Genomic DNA, 17,977 nt, shown 5'->3' on the forward strand with positions numbered 1-17,977 from the left:
GAGTCGAGGAGCACGTCAGGTGCGGGTGTGGGTGACCGACGAGTTGAGGCACACGCCGGGCACGGGTGACCAACAAGTCAAGGCACGCGACGGGCGTGCGGGTGGAGCGACGAGCTGCGGCACACAAGAAATCGACGAAAGGGTGAGTTACTTGCGACGAAACATTACGACAGTTGCGACAATATGAGGAACGATGGGAAGTTTATACCCGATTTGAGCGTGGGCCAACACACTTGAGGCCGACTCATGATGAGGTGCAGGCCGACTTGTAGTTGGGCATTTAAAGGGTGTGTAAACCATGTTTTGGTGGTCGGCTGGGTGAGCCACCACCCCCACTACAATGCATATATATTGGATGCACTTTGGAGCGTTCAAACCATCATCGAATCAACTCATTCGAAGACAACAACTTCGCATAGAGGAGCAGGTTTAGAGTGCACATTAAGGACAAGGTATGAGCGCATAGCTCATGCGCTAAGGTTGGACTTGCGCACGGTTTTAGCTCGCACTTGAAGAAAGACGAAGGTGTTGGGCAAGGTGCGCTCGTGGGTTGGTTGTGGGTGCACGAAGTCTTGGCGTGGGTGTCTTGGTGACTCGGGTGAGCACCCGCCCATCGTGCAAGTGTGCACGAAGGCAATTTTGCCGTGATTGTAAATTTGGCTAAGTATGGAACTTGGTATCTTCCAAGTAGACATGTAAAAGCTTATATTGTTAAATATTGATTAATATATATATTTCGGGCAAACTCATTGTTCAGGGAGTTGCTCCTCCCTTTATACTGTGCGATTGTGTTCTTGTTATAATTGCTGTTGATAATGAATAAGCATGGGTGTTCATTGGTATAAAGGCTAAACATAATAATACTTGGTTGTGAAACACAAACTAAGTAGGAGAAAGTGAATTAGGCATAGTCCACGAACATAAGTATTGGTGAAAAGAAAGTGTTCGGTGGTGCCACACCTCGCTAAGAGTGGTTGAAAGACTACCGCCAGCTTGGGGGCGTGACACTCCCCATCGCTAGGTGAATATTGGACATGTAAAATCCAAAATGAGAGTCTTACCAAGCTTAATTTAATTCCATTTTTAGCTTTATTTTGATAAAATTATATAAATCAATTTATCAATGAAAAAGTCCTATCAAGCTTAACAATATATATATATATATATATATATATATATATATATATATATATATATATATATATATATATATAATTTAATTTAATTTCCTTTTTTAACTTTATTTTCATAAAATTATATAAATCAATTTATCTTTTATTATATTTAGATGTATTAAGTATATATAAGAAGTTTAAAATTATTTAAAAGTGAAGAATATAGAATAATAACAGAGTTTAAGGGTTATATTAATAAACTTATCTAAACAGGTATTTGGAGATTGTGGAGATTGTGTTTTAATTTAATTGATATAAATATTGAATATAGATGAAGGAACAAGTTTAATTCAAGCAGGAAAATTTGATGTTTAAAAGATATGAAAAAAATGAAATATTATTAAAAGTGTATATATAAGGATAATATATTAGGATTATAAATCCACAACTTTATTCATGATATGTTGTAGATAGAGAATTTTCCTTAGCTACCATTGCCCTTGTTTGGGGTATTCAACAAATAATTGATTATGAAAATTTCCATTTACAAATCATACTTATTGCCACTATAGTTTCTCAGAAGTGAGTGTCCACATATTTTTCACTACATATAGGCCTTCTACCATGGTTACACCTATGAGTCTTGATTTTTCCATAACTATGGATGCCTTATTGATCCAGGTCGACCCCACTCACCAAAACGATAACCCATTAAATAACCACTTAAAACAAAAAACAAATCCACGCCAACCATATGCCAAGTCGAGAGGTCGCGAGGTTGGAACCTGGGCCTCCCACACCAAAGTTAACCACTGTTACCAACGACCGAATGGGCCAATCATTGATTCCTCTGTCGACAAATTTTAGATAAATTAAGAACTCATCATTCACCCAGTGGAGGAGAGGCAACGAAACCCAACCTGTGGTGGAGCCCTGAACGTGCACGTAAAATGAGGCATGGAACCCTAATGCATGGGAATCATGAGGAATCTAAAAGGTTCCCTGGAGGCCAATTTTTGAAGGTCACAAAAGTATGGCGACTTTATACTCATATTTCTCATTTTTCGCAGGAATGTGATGGTGCATGTCATTTATTCATCTGAGTAGCTTATTTTTAGGTCGTCCCCAGATTTGGAGGTATAAGATGCATTTATGCCATACCTTCATTTGATTTTTGTTGAGATGATGATTTCATTTTGAGATCCATGTATGCCACTTTGTGATAGGATCCTTATGTACCACTTTATGTGAGAGACTGTTATTTTGTCATGTTGAAGGAGAGCTTGTATGAGTGAGATTTCTTATAGAATAACATTTTGTGGAGAGGCATGCCACTCTAGTTGAGGGTGTTCTTACTTATACTGATAGAGATCACATCGTGTATTTATCATCATCTTGCAACAATTAATGAACCGACCTCCCCACTCTTGATACCGAGCTCGAAGACGTAGTCCACACTAGATGAACTTTGTTATCAAGTTGTGTGTGTTCTTTGATTTGATGGTTGTCATTATGTTTTCTCTTCTTTAAAGTATGCACATGTGGATTTTTCATACTCTTTCACATACAATTCTGCTAACATCACAGAAGTAAAAGATCTTGGTTAATTCTGGCTGTTGAGAGAATCTGGATCAAGTTTGGTATCAGAGTGGTCTTCCTATTGATGCGAATTGTGTGTGTGAATGATAACTAGAGATTGAATGTGAAACAAGAAGGATAATGGAGATTCAAAAATATATCTACGAGGACCTCCTTAGGATGGCACACATGGTAGATGTGAGGAGAAAATGGAAAAAGAAGAACAAGAAAAAGAGAGAGCAGAGGATGATGCTCCATCTCCATCTTCAAGTGAATATTCTTCTTCATCTTCTTCTTATCATTAAAATTAAGAGACCAATGAGATCCTTCAAGAAGATAATGCTGAATTGAAGAGATTGCTACAAGAAGAAATAGAGGAGAAGCAGAAATTGTGGCTTCAATTATGAGTCATGGAAGACACCTTGGAAAAGTTGAAGTGCAATGAAGGCTTAGCGAAGCCATCATCGCCAACTTTAGAATCAACAACTAAGGTGAGCAGCGTTGGTATTTCTTCAGTTTCATTTTCACATGATGTTGTTTCTGTTAGAATCCTTGAGGTACGCATTTCATGAACCAACGTGAGACTCCTTACCAAGATGGGATATAAAGGAGGATGACTTGGTGTTAATGGCCAATGAATGAATGAGCCATTGGAGGTTGTACAAAGACGTCAATTTGAAGGATTTGGATACATTGAAGGAGAGTGTTCAAAGGTAGCAGAATCTTCCAAGCCATTATCGAAACTGTCGAGGAAAGAGGATGATGGGAACATATCACAATCTTCCCATGACAATGCACTTTGTAGAGGAAAAGCTAAGGCAAGTTTTCATCACTAGGATTGCATCAGAGACAACCAAGCAAGGTATAAGAGGTCTCATTATGCTAATGTTAATTTTTATTGCAAGCACATTGTTAATGATGAACATAAATTGTGGCATAAAAAACCATGTAGTTTTTGTGGCTTGTATAACCATTTTGTTGCCAACTATTGGAAGAGGATGGCAACAAGAAAGAGGACGAGATGTGAAAGACCTTCTCCTCATCATGGAAGGAAGAAGGTTAATCATGTCTGAAGGTAGAAAATTTTTGCAGTCATTGCAAAAGAGGTGGACATCAGAGAGCCACATGTTGGGAGCTCCATCCAGAGAAGTGTCTCAAGAAAGTCAAAGCGCCTGTGCAGAAACCATTCAATGAAGCTTTTTGAAAACAGGAAGAACTCTAGAATGATGATCCATTCACTTTGATGAGTGAGAGATGGTTTCCCTATAGTTCTTAGCTTGTCATGGCTACATTTTGTAAATCACATGTTGTGAAATGAATGTAAAAGTGATGATGTGTTTTCCATCACTTGTGAAAGCAACATGATGATGATTTTAACCTTTTTTTTATAGCTGGAGTATTAGTTTTTGTTATTATTTCGATGTAAACTTGACAAAAGAGTGTGTTATAAAATCTTGGAAATTATGGGGTTTGTTTGGGTCATGTTTGATCTTTTAGTAGAACTTATATTTTATAAACATTGTACCACATGTTTTCATCGGATGCAGGTGTCGGTTCATCACTTATGGCTTTGAAAAACAAAGGTGAAGGAGGGTGAAGGAGAAGGAAGTGTGGCCTACCAGAGTACTCGTTGTGCAGACAAGGGAGTAAAACATATTACCTATCATGTTCATACTTTTGGAGGAACAAAATCTCTTCAGTGGGGAGGAATGATCTAGGTGGCTCTAGATAGGCTCAAAAATAAAAGAGGGTTTTGAAAAGGCACAAAAATAAAAGTCTCTGATTTCCATGAAACCAAGTGGAAATTGAAGAGATCATTGCAAATTTTCCAATGGTTCAAAAGAAACCTCAATCTGACATCATATGTGAAAGTTATGGCCAGTCAATGTTTTGGTCAACTAGGCCCATTGACTAAAGTTAACAGAGCGCCAAATAAATTTGGAGGCTCGCCAAATTTGGAGGTCCACCAAATTTGACATCCACTACTGAGGCATTAAATTAACACTTTGTGAGAAATATTTCTAGTGGCAGGAACTAGTGAAGTTGTCGCCTTCTTAAAATGATTGGTAACCCTAAAAACGCGCAAATGAACTTTGACTAATTTGTTTAAAAAAATATTAAAAAAAGGGGTTGGAGGGAAAATAAACCCCGCCAACCTTGGCCTCACACACACACACACACACACACACACATATATATACGAGGCCAACGGGGATCGAACCCGCCCAAACGGTTTGGCCGGCCCACCCCACAGGAACCCCACTTACAAGAAAAATGGCCCATTAACAAGTTATTAAAAAAAACAAATTCGTGCCAAAAATAGGCCAGGTGGGGAGGCCGCGGGGTTGGAACTTGAGCCTCCCACACCAAAAGTTAACCACTGTTACCAATGTCCAACGGGCCAATAATTAATTCCTCCGCTGACAAATTTAATATAAACTCGGAACTCGTCATTCGCCAAATAGAGGAGTGGCAGAAAAACCCATCCTGCGGTGGAATCTTGATCATGCAAGGAAAAAGAGGCATGGAACCCTGACGTAGGGGAATCATAAGGGATCTAAAAGATTCCTTGGAGGCCAATTTTTGAAGGTGACGACAATATGATGACTTTACACTCATCTTTCTCATTTTTACTCAAGGAGTACAATGTTGTAATCAATTTTCTCATCTGAGCAACATAATTTTAGTCAACCTGCAGAAAATAATATTTCTAGATCTTGAGGAATCATTGAGATTCACGGGGAGCCCAAATTTGTCAGAGTCAGAAAGGGGTCGAGTTTACACTTAGATTTCACAGTTTTCACAAGGAATGCAATGGTGAATGTTGTTTCTTCATCTGATTAGCCAATTTTTAGGTCTTCCCCAGACTTGGAGGTATAAGATGCATTGCCACCATGTCTTCATTTTATTTATGATGAGATGATGATTTTATTTTGAGATACATGTATGCCACTTTGTGGGAGGACCCTTGTATGTCACTTTATGTGAGAGACTATTATTTTTTCATGCTAGAGGAGATCTTGTATGAGTGAGAGTTCTTATAGAAGAACATCTCATGGAGAGACATGTAATTCTCGTTGACGGAGTTCTTCCTTATAATTATAGAGATGAAATCATGTATTCATCATCATCTTACAACAATGATTGAAGTGACCTCCCCCCTCTTAACACCAAGCCCATAGACGTAGTCTACAGTAGACAAACTTTGTTATCAAGTTGTGTGTGTTCTTTGATTTGACGGTTGTTGTTATCATTCCTTTTCTTTAAAGTATGCACATGTGGTTTTTTCATACTCTTTCACATGAAATTCTGTTAACATCATAGAAGTAAAACATCTTTGTTAATTCTGGTTGCTAAGAGGATCCAAATCACTTATCTTATGAAGAAATGCATGAAACATCTCTCAATCCAAACTAACCCAACTAACATGGTTTGTGATGAAGTCAAAGACCCTTAGCTTACTTATCTTAATCCAAATGAGATAGAAGGTATCCATTCCCGTATAATGACTTGTGGTCAGAATGTTTAGTATACAACCTAGTCTGAATAATTGATAAGTGACCTAGTCTTAAGAATTGATAACTGGATTTCAAACGCTTGGTATATTATGACTAAAGGAAAAATATCATTTTTATATGGGAGTGGATTTTTTGTTTTCTTATTGTTGGGCCTCACAATTGTCATGATTTCCTTACCCTATTCCTTAGTTTTAATGTTGATTTCTTGTTCTTTTTCTCATATTTTTGATATATTAATTGGTATAACATATGACTTAGAAGGAATCAGTTCACCTTTATTATTTTACCTTCTAGATGCATTATTTCGATTATAAAAGTGCTAATTATTCATGGTTGAAACTTCATTATGAATAGGGATTTTGTGACATATCAGAGACACCTGATACTCGATGTTGTTTTTAGATTGTTCGTGGTAAAATTGGGATAATGTGATGTTGTTTCCAATGAACCATGGTAGATCAAGCGAGGTTGATTCTTATTTAAGAAAATTTATTAGTGACAATTCCATAGATTTTCTTTCCTTGGCGATATTAAGACTCTTTGTTTGTTAAAATACTTACTATTTTATCTCCCTCGACTATAGTATAAAGATAGAGGATTTGTGTCTCGTAAAATAGCTTTTTGTAACTTTTTCATCCATCTAATAGAATTTATAAAAAGTGCAAACTCTAATCATTCTCATAATATAATGCAAAATTTTCATTGTTGATAATTAATTTGTTGCCTTGATCTTCTCTACAAGGAAAAATAAATTTGCTAGTTTGAGCCCACTCCTAGATGAGGCATTTTCTTCACATGTATTATTGAGTTCAAATTTTATCTTCTTTCACCAATCATTTATCTATTAGATTAGTTGTAAATCTTGTGCTTCCTTTGAGTAAATATAATATTGATATTCATGATATTGATATTCATGATGTTTTAATTGTTCGTGCTTTAATACTAGTTTTTATTTTCCACTTGCTATTTCTTCTTGTAGAAATTCTCATTGTAGATTAACCTGATAATGCAATATACTAAAGCAAAATACTTAATCTACTTCTACAATCAAACTTGTGGAATCTTAATCGATTTTGAGCAAGATCAAACAGAACACATATAAAAGAGAAGAAGAATCAATACACATGAAACACAAAAGAATACTCTGGGGAAAGCCTCAGCTAAAATCCCCGCTATCTGTATTATCATACAAGTAGAAATATCTCAGGATTACACACAGCTTTAGCTCTCACAGCTATCCATCTCTCAGTACAATCCCTCACTGCTACTCATAGACAGAATAGACAACTCATATGCCTTTCCTCTGCCCTCCAAACCTCCTATTTCCTTACGCAGTTTTCCCTGGGTGTTCCTGTTGTAACCTTGTGTGACACTGATCTCACACACTGCTCCAACACACAGTAAAACTATGCAATTCTCAAGGAATGAATTCCTTCTGCATGCAAGATATTTTCTTATAGGAAACTTATTGCAACTGATAGTAAATTGTCCCTACCGTTAATCTCAACTGGGTCTTTGTCTGAACTAACATGCATGTGTTATTTATGAGAGAATGTTCAGTTATCTGGAGTACACTAGTTTCATGCATGCATGCATCAACTGACTGAACTGACAATTAGTTCCTCCAACAGTTTGGAACTAATTTAACTAGACTTAACTCAGTTAACTGAGCTAACTAATTACAACTCAAATACAACTCATCCTTATCTACTTAATTAAGGGATAATCTCCTCAATCAAGGGAATAACTATTGCATGACTTCACAAAGACTTCTAGCTTGAATATTTCCAACTAATTAACTCAAGATGAATTAATTAATTATTTTCCAGCAGCTGGTGAGACTAAATCCGAATTTTAATTCTTAATTTTAATTCAAGGACAAATTAAAATTGGAATATTCTTGTTGCCACATTTCAACACTTATTTTTTGTTTCATGAGTATGTTTTTCAACCTTTAATTTCACAATTATTGTTTGCTAAGTAGTAGCTTAACATTCTGTTGTAGCGGCTACAACACCCTCCAAAATTTTGGCCTTCATCCAATTTCGGAGGTTTCCTTGGTTTTTTCCTTGATGTTTGCAAACAATTGGGCTCATCCCATGAGCTCGTGTCAAGTCTTTTCACACTCCTCGCTTGACTTTTTATTAGACATCTTTTAGCATGTTGGTCACAATTTAATTCTTGCAGTCATGTTTTGGCTATGTTCATGGTTAGTCTTCATGTGTACAAGTTATGTTTGCTATGTAATCATCTTTCGCACTCACACACAAAGTTGTATGCAATGTCACGCAAGTGTCATCGCGGTCATTCGATGATCTATCTCAAGTGTAAAACTTGTCGCTCACACCAATTGGTCAGTCACACTAAGCATGTTGTCTTGTTGGTTCGAGGCGTCTCGTTGTCAAGCCGTGTTGAGTGTGTGTTCACAAGGTCATGCATGCACAAGTTCACTCATTCACACACTTAATTATTTTTCCAAATTAATGTCAACTAGACCACCCTCCACAAGTCGGACTTCCACTGAGTTGTACTACGTAGTCTCAGCACTCAGTGATCATGTACTACTGCCCAGAATTACATAGAGCTTGAGGTTGCCTCCTAGGAAATTTTCACTGTGCAATACTTGAATCAACTCGAATGATTTTCACACAGAACAATGCTGAAGTTACTCAAAAAGCCATCTCAATTTGTGCTTCCCGCAAGAAAATCTATCAAGCTTATCACTCGTCAACCAGAGAGTTTGACCGGGAAGTGACCCCGGGCTTCACTCCTCCAAAAAAATGTGCAGAGGCTATCAGCATGCCCACCTTCGTTGGTTGAAGAAATTGCACATGCATGATGGAAAGGCACCTGATGCCTGTCATTGCATTGTCCCCGAAATATGTGTAGTTCTACTAGCCAATACCCTTGTCAGGCATCCTACTGATCCTCATAAAAACTAGGTAGTTTCTTGTGTTTTCCTCTAGCTTCCCAACACCCCACTCAGCCTAAAAACTACGCAAATATTTCCTGCAAGCCAGCCTCCTAGTTCTGCGTAGTTTTGGCCAGCAAGATCACGCAACCCACTGCCAACCTTCCTAGAGAATCTGTGTAGTTTTCACTGCTAGCCTCCCTCGAGAATCTATGCAGTTTTCACTACAAACCTCCCTAGAGAATCTGCGCAATTTTCATTTCTAGTATCCTCCCTGCTGCTTGTAGTGCCTCCTTGGAAAATTTGTGCAGTTCTGCCCTCTAGCCAAGCAAGATCCCACAAATGGTCACTACTCTTCCAGACTGCTCATCTCAGCCTCCTAGTGACCTCTAAACAATTTTCCTTGACAATGCGCCAGAGCCCACATTCCAGCCCGAAATATGCTCTGCGCAGTTTCAGAGCCTTGTCCTCTCTCCTTATCAATTGCACCCGAAAATGAAAGATGATGCATCATGGTAGACTAGGAGATTTTTGGATTTGATGTTATCTCGTCATGAGTGATTGTAGATACAAGTACATGGATGAGACATGGCACGATGAAAAATGAGATGAACAAAGAGTGAATGCTAGGAGTCTTGTTTGTGAATGGATGAACACATGAAACATGCCAAGTACCAAAGAAGGGGATACATGCACATGCAACATCAAGTGAACAATAATACCATCGAAGACTCCGAACACCTTGCCATGCGGAGGTGAATCTATAATACACCAAGAGCACACTCATCACTCAGCAACACTACAGCTTGACATGGACACCACCATTAGCATGAACATACCAGCACTGTCGTGTCGAGTCATGTCATGAGTTATCTTGGCCACATTACTATTGCAAGCCATACTATTGTAATCAATGTAATGTAACATGGATGTCCAAGAGAACCACATGTAAAGTTGAAGAGTCATGTAAATTTGAAGAGTCATGTAAGTCAAACAGTCATGGGGGAAGTCGAACAGTCACAAGGGTTAGTTTCACCCTTGGCTATATATACCACTCAGTTGTAGATAAAAAGGAATTTTTCACCTTGGCTCCTCCCACATAGCCCTAAGATTCTGTAGTCTTTTCTTTGAGGAGTGAGAAGTAGCTCCAATGCCCCACTATCAAGGTTAGTGATGTAATGGTGTATAGGTGTGTCTTGGAACTTTCACTTAATTTAGAACCATGTTAACAGTGCATGACATTTTCACACATGCATTATATTCATTTGTAAGACTATTCTTTGGATGCTTGTAATGCATGTTTCTTTAACTTGTATTAAGGCAGTTGCACTATTTCAGTTGTTCTAGTACATATGCTTTTGGAAATATGTTGTATTCATTGTTAATGTTGTCTCACTCGTATGGACTACTCCATTGGACACTCCATAGATTCATTATCATAAACTTGTTATAACGATGCCGCACTCGTGTGGACTATTCTGCTCAGTGTTGTACATGTTATTTGTTCACTTTGTGTTTGTGATTGTCGCATCTGTGTGGACTACTCTACTGGAAGTTGCACATGTATTGATGTGTTGTGTGTCTCTAACAAAGTTGGGACTATTCCCTTTCTACTTGAGACTCACTCACACCCTCTCCCTTTGCAGTGAAAGAACCTTGACACAAGTGACACTAAGCACTCACCAGGCATGTGAACCTCACTATTCGAAGACAAAGTAAACCACTCTCATGTGCTAATAAAAAGGAGCTAAGGGAAACCTTTAAGATAATGGAAGCTGGGCCATCATACTGCAAGGGACCCCTACACAAAATGGTGTGAGGTCTAGTTGGGACTTCATATGGGGGAGATCCCCTCAATGTTGGTGGGTCCAACACCGTCAACATTTCTGGCGCTAGAAAGAGGGCCAGATGACAAGCTGAGCCCATTGCATTTGGTTTGAATCTCTTACCAAATGGATCATACACAATTCGTGCTCTCGCATCTCCCTTAATCAACTATCAATCCCTGAGAAGCTTCTCGATCACTTGTCCTTGTTAAAGTTTGACAGTGAGGACAAAGCGTCCTTAACCAAGCATATTTCTGATTTTCTTCATTTCTGTGAGTCTTATGAAATTAATAGTGAAAATCTTGTTTGTGTACTTTTATTCCTCACCCTTGAAGGTTGTGCTAATCGGTGGTGTCATACCCTGCGACCTGCTTCCATCCATTCCCTTCTCGCTCTACTCAAGGATATCCATGAAGCCTTCGATAAGTGTAACCACCAAGATGTCTATGAAATAATCTCTCATTTAAGAATGAAGCCTAGCGAATCAGTTGAGGACTTTTCTACTTGCTTCCTTCACCTATATCATGAAATTCCTGAATGGTTTGTGGACATTGAATTCATGAGCCAAGAGTTGAAACACTTGGTTCATGTTTCCTGACATGGTAAACCTCCAGATTTTCCTTCTCCCTCGACTCTTACGGACCATGAGGCCCCTCAGTTTGTAGAGGAGGAGCCCAACACCCCATTTTTTCCTTTTCCTCCTCCCTTTCCAGTCTCAAAGAAGGTGCCACATCATAGTGGTTACAAAGCTAATAAATATGCACAACGGGTACCTGCTCGTAGCGGTCGCAAAGCTGATAAATCTGTGCAGGATGTTCCCAACTCATCTTCTTAGTCGTCTCCCACTCCAACAGAGAAAATTCCAGAATGGCTTAAAAAGCCCATGGCGAAGACTCATTCCCCCATTCCACAAGAGAAAATAACTATTCGTAACCCAAGTCTTGAGTCTAATCTATGTCTTTTCTATCTTCCATCATCTACAAGCCATGACTCCTTGTACCATGAATCGCTTGATCAATCCACTTCACAAGCTAGCTGCTTGCATTCTCTTGATTCTCAAGTTGTTGGCTCAAGTTGCAGTCATGTGAAAGGCAGTCTCATTATACAGTGGAGGAGCAGGAAGGTGAAGAAATAATCAATTCCTCTTCTATGTTTCAACATGGTTCACATCAAGAAATTGAACTTCCATTCTTGACCGATTCAGTCTGCTAATCTTGGTGAAACATCATGCACAATTAACTATTTCGATCAACCTCTAGTCTTGGGTTGTCATCATTCCCATGGTTCCATATATTGTGATGAATGCCCAAGCACATCATGTGATCTATTGTTCTCTCATGTACACTCTAACTCAGATATTGAATGCACACCAGCCAAAGTAGGCATCCATTCTAGAACTTCCTTTGCAACTCGCTTATGTGTCCTACCATTCTCAACGCATCTACATGCTCCTGGTTATCTCCTCGATTGATACCAGGCAGTGAGTCTGTCCATGATGAGAACAGTCTCAACGCAGAGGACTCTTCCCCTCATCATCATCTTGTGCATTGCATGAAAACAACTCATCAAATTAGCTTCCTGAAGCTAGAAAATTTGATGAGGCCTGTGACAGAGATGGATTCCATCCTAAGAGCAGTTTTGAAATCAGCAAAAATAACCATCCTCAAGCCATGTTTGATTTGGTTCACATCTCAAAATGAAAATTTTTGATTCTATAAAGTTCTGGTATGTGCAAAGGAGCCGAGGCACTTCAACATCCATTAATTGTTATGTTAAGATCTCACGACTCTGGTAGGCCCAACGAACTGAATCAAATGTGGTTTCTCATGAAAAGTCCATCTATCTGGATGGTTGTACTCGATGTGGATCCCCATGTAAAAAATATTTACTACTCCAGGTGTGAGATTTCAAAATTTCAAATTTTCACTAATGACTAAATCCACGAATCTGTTACAACGTGTTTATCTTCATGCACTTCTCTTACATCCAATTCTATTTGGGAGTGTCTGCCTCTCATGAAATCATGGAACTATGAAGTTGATCATCTCAAAGACTATCTTTGTCTTGAATCATACTCTTCAGATGATCTCTCTCACGATAAGCTCCTTGGTCTTCTTGCGAATCTTGCACTTCAAATATGCCTGCTCATCACACCAACAATCTCCCTATGTGGTGACGAGCGCACAAGCTATCACAAGAATCAAGTTCCTCTCATTTCACCACACCCTAACTAGCTTCACACAGTCACAGTACTGGCATCCTTCCTACAGTCTTGTGATGAGCATGATGCCCGCACAATTTTTTACTAGTTGCAGGTGGGTGTACTGTCATATCTAGCACACAACGAACTTGATTCCATCATTAAGAGTGTTTGCAAGATTGTTCAAAAATATTCTCTATTCATGTCAAACTAGGAATCTGGCTTCTCGACCAACTCATCTGATATTTCTTCTATCTTGGGTAACTGTCATGTAGTTTATCATTTTCCCAATAGTACATCCAATGATAGTTGCTTTACGCACTATGATATTCACCATGTAACATATTTCTCCTCAAACTTTTGTCAAGTAGATGAGGCACTTCAGCCCGCGTTGACGACTATGGCACATCCTCACTATCTTGACATGAACAATGAGAATGATCAGATATATCTATCCATACCAGATTCCCATCATGATCCCCTCTCTCAAATTAGGATCCCATCTTCTCAAATATCACGAGTCTTTCAAAACAACCATCATGAATTTTATGATCCAATCCTGAATGGCTAGAACAATCTTACTTGGTGAGTCGTGTTGCAGGTAACAAGCTTTAGTCATTCCTCACACTCACTAAGAAACTTGGTCTAGAAGAACACACACTTGCAAGAGGCCTCCAAGATTTTTTGAAAAACAATAGTCATCGAAGAGGTAAGAATGTGTGTTGGGTGGTTGTGACACATCTTTCTGCCCACACGTGAGACCTTCTCTCTCATGTGAAAGTTTTTCAAGTTTTTGTATTTTCTATTGCACGCTTATTTTTATATGTTTTAATCGCTTGTATAGATGTAGTCGCAGGTCGGGCATGCCTATGGTGGATTCAATGGAAATTTTATTTCATATAATTCTGACTATTTAGCATAGGAGTAGGAGTAGTGTTTTCTTTCTTGCTTATCTTTCCTTTTTGGTTTTCATGTTTGTTTGCTTCCCGACTTGGTTTGGCTTGTTTGCTTGCTTGTTGTCTTTTTTCTTTACTTTTCTATTTTTGTTTTGCTTTGTTTTGGTGTGCATAGTATCATTCTATTTTTGGTTCTTTAAATAAGTGTTTCACTCTACTGATTCGAGGATTTGAATGAGTATGTGGCTGAGATCCAAAGAGTATTGTGACACTGTAGCACTTGGCTAGTCCTGCGTTTTTCTTCACTGTGCTTGGTTATAACCTTCGACTGATGAAGTCTTGATGGAAAATATGAGCCGTTTGTAAGGGAAGATTTGGTCCAACCATGAACCTGTGTCAACACTGGGATACCCCATGCCTATACTTATCCTTCTGCTCGGTGTGTTCAAGCTCATCCAACTAGTAGAAATAGAGAAGGGGAAAATCGAAACGAGAAAACCTATGTCATAGGTATTACATGCTTCTTTGAAGGAACAACCTCTTCTGGTCTCAATAAGTCGAGATTTCTGTTCCGCCTCAAAAATAAATAAGTGCCTATGCACAATCCTCTTTTCAAAAAAAAATACAAAGCCGAAAGAAGAGAAAGGCTTCCTTCACAGAGAGGTGAAGCATGTAACTCCACTGGGGTACTGACCAGGTTCGATGGCAGTGGAGAAATGCGTGTGTTCCTATGTGACTCCATCGGGGTACAATCTAGGCCTACTGGTAGTGGAGCAGCACCAAAGATGAAAAATTATACACTGAATTTTTTTAACTTGCGAGCCAAACAACCCTTCCTGATTTCAAAACACTGTGATCAAACTGAATAATGTTGTTTTGTTCGATTGAGTCAGCAAAAGGTGAATGATGTTTTTCCATGGGGTAAGTGGGGAATCCAAAGTAACCCACACATCGATTCAATACTCCCTAATAGAAAAAAGCCTTGTATAGTCAATGGACCGAATAATAGAAGCTGGTATTCAATCATTGTGTTGCCAAGTGTTGTAGCGGTTGTAACACCCTCCAGAATTTTGGTCTGCATCCAATTTTGGAGGCTTCCTTGGTTTTTTCTTTGATATTTGCAAAAACTGGGCTCATCCCATGAGCTCGTGACAAGTCTTTTCACCCTCCTCGCTTGACTGTTCACTGGACATCTTTCAGTATTCTGGTCACAATGTCATGCTTGTAGTCATGTTTTAGCTATGTTCATGGTTCATCTTCATGTGTACAAGTTTTCTTCTCTATGTAAGCATACTTCACACTCACACATGAAGTTGTGTGCAATGTCACGCAAGTGTCTTCGTGGTCGTTCAATGATCTATCTCAAGTGTCGCACTTGTCGGTCACACCCATTGGTCAGTCACACTGAGCATGTTGTCTTGTTGGTTCGAGGCGTCTTGTTGTCAAGTCATGTTGAGTGTGTGTTCGTAAGGTCATTCAAGCACGAGTTCACTTGTTCAAACATTTAGTTACTTTTCTGAAGTACTGTCGACCAGACCATCCTCCACTAGTCAGACCTCCACTAAGATGCACTACGTAGTCTTAGCCCTCAGTGATCATGTATTGCTGCCCAAAATTATGTAGAGCTTGAGGCTACTTCCTAGGTAGTCTACACTACAAAATCCTTGAATCAACCTGACTAACTATCACCCATAAAAACACATAAGTTACTTAGCAAGCCATCTCAATTTGGATTGCCCATAAGTAAATCTATCAGGCTTCCCACTGGTCAACTAGAGAGTTTGACTGGATAGTGACCCCAGCCTTCACTCCAAAAAAATACACAGAGGCTGTTAGCATGCCCGCCTCTGCTAGCTAAACATTGTCCCCAAAATTTGTGCAGTTCTGCTAACCAGTCCATCCTGCTACCGCTCCTAAAAACTATACAGTTTTCTTGGGCTATCCTCCAGCTGCTCAGGACCCCGCTCAGCACAAAAATGGCACAGATATGTCCCGCGGGCCAACCTCCTAGTTCTTCACAGTTTTGGCCAGCAAGCTCCCGCAGCCCACTGCCACCCTCCCCAAAGAATCTGTGCAATTTTCACTTCAAGTGTCCTCCCTACTACCTGCACTGCCTCCCTAGAATATTTGTATCGTTTTTCCCTCTAGCCGAGCTAGATCCCACATATGGTCACTTCTATATTGGAATGCTCATCTTAACCTCCCAGTGACCTCTGTACAATTTTCCTTAACAATGCCCTAGAGACTGCATCCTAGCCTGAAATGTGCTCTGCGTAGTTTCAGAGCCTTGTCCTCTCTCCCAGTCACCTGCACCTGAAAACAAAATATGATGCATCATGGTAGACTAGAAGATTTATAGATTTGATATCATCTCATCATGAGTGATTGTATATATAGGTACATCGATGAGACAGGGTGCGACGACAAACGTGATGAACAAGGAGTGCATGCTAGGAGACTTGTTTGCAAATGTATGAACACATGAAGCATACAAAGTACTAGTGAACGGGATACATGCATGTGAAACATCAAGTGAACACCAAGACCATTGAAGACTCTACACACCTTGCCATGTGGAGGTGAAGCTATGATACACCAAGACCACACTCATTTCTCAGCAACAATACAACTTGACATGGACACCACCATCAACATGAACATACCAACACTGTCGTGTCGAGTGATGTCATGAGTCAGCTCGGCCACATCACTCTTATGGGCGATACTGTTGTAATCAATGTAATGTAACGTGGAAGTCCAAGAGACCCAGATGTAAAGTTGAAGAGTCATGTAAGTCAAACAATCATGGGGGAAGTTGAACATTCACAAGGGTAAGTTTCACCGTTGGCTATATATACCCCTTAGTTGTACATGTGAAGGACATTTTCACCTTGGCTCCTCCTACATAGCCCTGAGAGTTTGTAGTCTTTTCTTTGAGGAGAGAGCAGTGGATCCAACGCCCGACTATCGAGGTTAGTGATGTAATGGTGTATGCATGTGTCTTGTAACTTTCACTTAATTCAAAAGCCTGTTAACAGGCCAACATGTTTTCACACATGTATTGTATTTGTTTGTAAGACTATTCTTTGGATGCTTGTAATGCATGCTGCTTTAACCTGTATTAAGACAATTGAACTATTTTGTTTATTCTAGTACATATGCTTTTTGAAATGTTTTGTATCCATTTTTAATGTTGTCCTACCCATGTGCACTATTCCGCCGAACACTCATCAAATTCATTCTCGTAAACTTGTTATAACGATCGTCACACTTGTGTGGACTATTTCACTGGGTGTTTTATGTGCTATTTGTTCACTTTGTGTTTGTGACTTCCGTATCCGTGTGGACTACTCTGCTAGAAGATGTGAATGTCCTGATGTGTTGTGTGTCTCTAACAGAGTTGGGACTATTTCCTTTTGACTTGAGACTCACTCTCAGCCTCTCCATTTGTAGTGAAAGAACCTTGACACAAGCGACACTAAGCACTCACCAGGTATGTGAACCTCATTTTTCGAAGACAAAGTAAACCACTCTCATGTGTTGAAAAGTAAGAGATAAAGCAAACCTTTAAGATAATGGAAACCAAGCCTCATACTGGATGGGACTCCTACACCAAATGGTGTGAGGTCTAGTTGGGACTTCATACAACAGAGATCCCCGGAATGTTGGTGGGTCTAGCACCGCCGAAATATTCTTTAGATTTTCTTGATGTTTCTTGTTTAGGAGTGATCATAATTCAATGCCTTTGAGTGGTTTTAAGAGAATATGGTTTTCTTGAAAGATAGATCTCCTAAATGCATGCTTCAAGTTAGGAATTGATTCTTTCGTTCTAGTTAATTTTCGTGTTGGTATATTATTAGTTAGCATTAGTTTCCGAACCATCTCTTGCATATAGTTTCCAAACAAGCTTGAAATAAGCAGACGAATCCTTGG

The sequence above is a fragment of the Pinus tabuliformis genome, chromosome J, assembly GCF_031772625.1.
Source record: "Pinus tabuliformis cultivar Carrire ecotype Pingquan chromosome J, CPIR1, whole genome shotgun sequence".
NCBI classification, from domain to species: Eukaryota; Viridiplantae; Streptophyta; class Pinopsida; order Pinales; family Pinaceae; genus Pinus; species Pinus tabuliformis.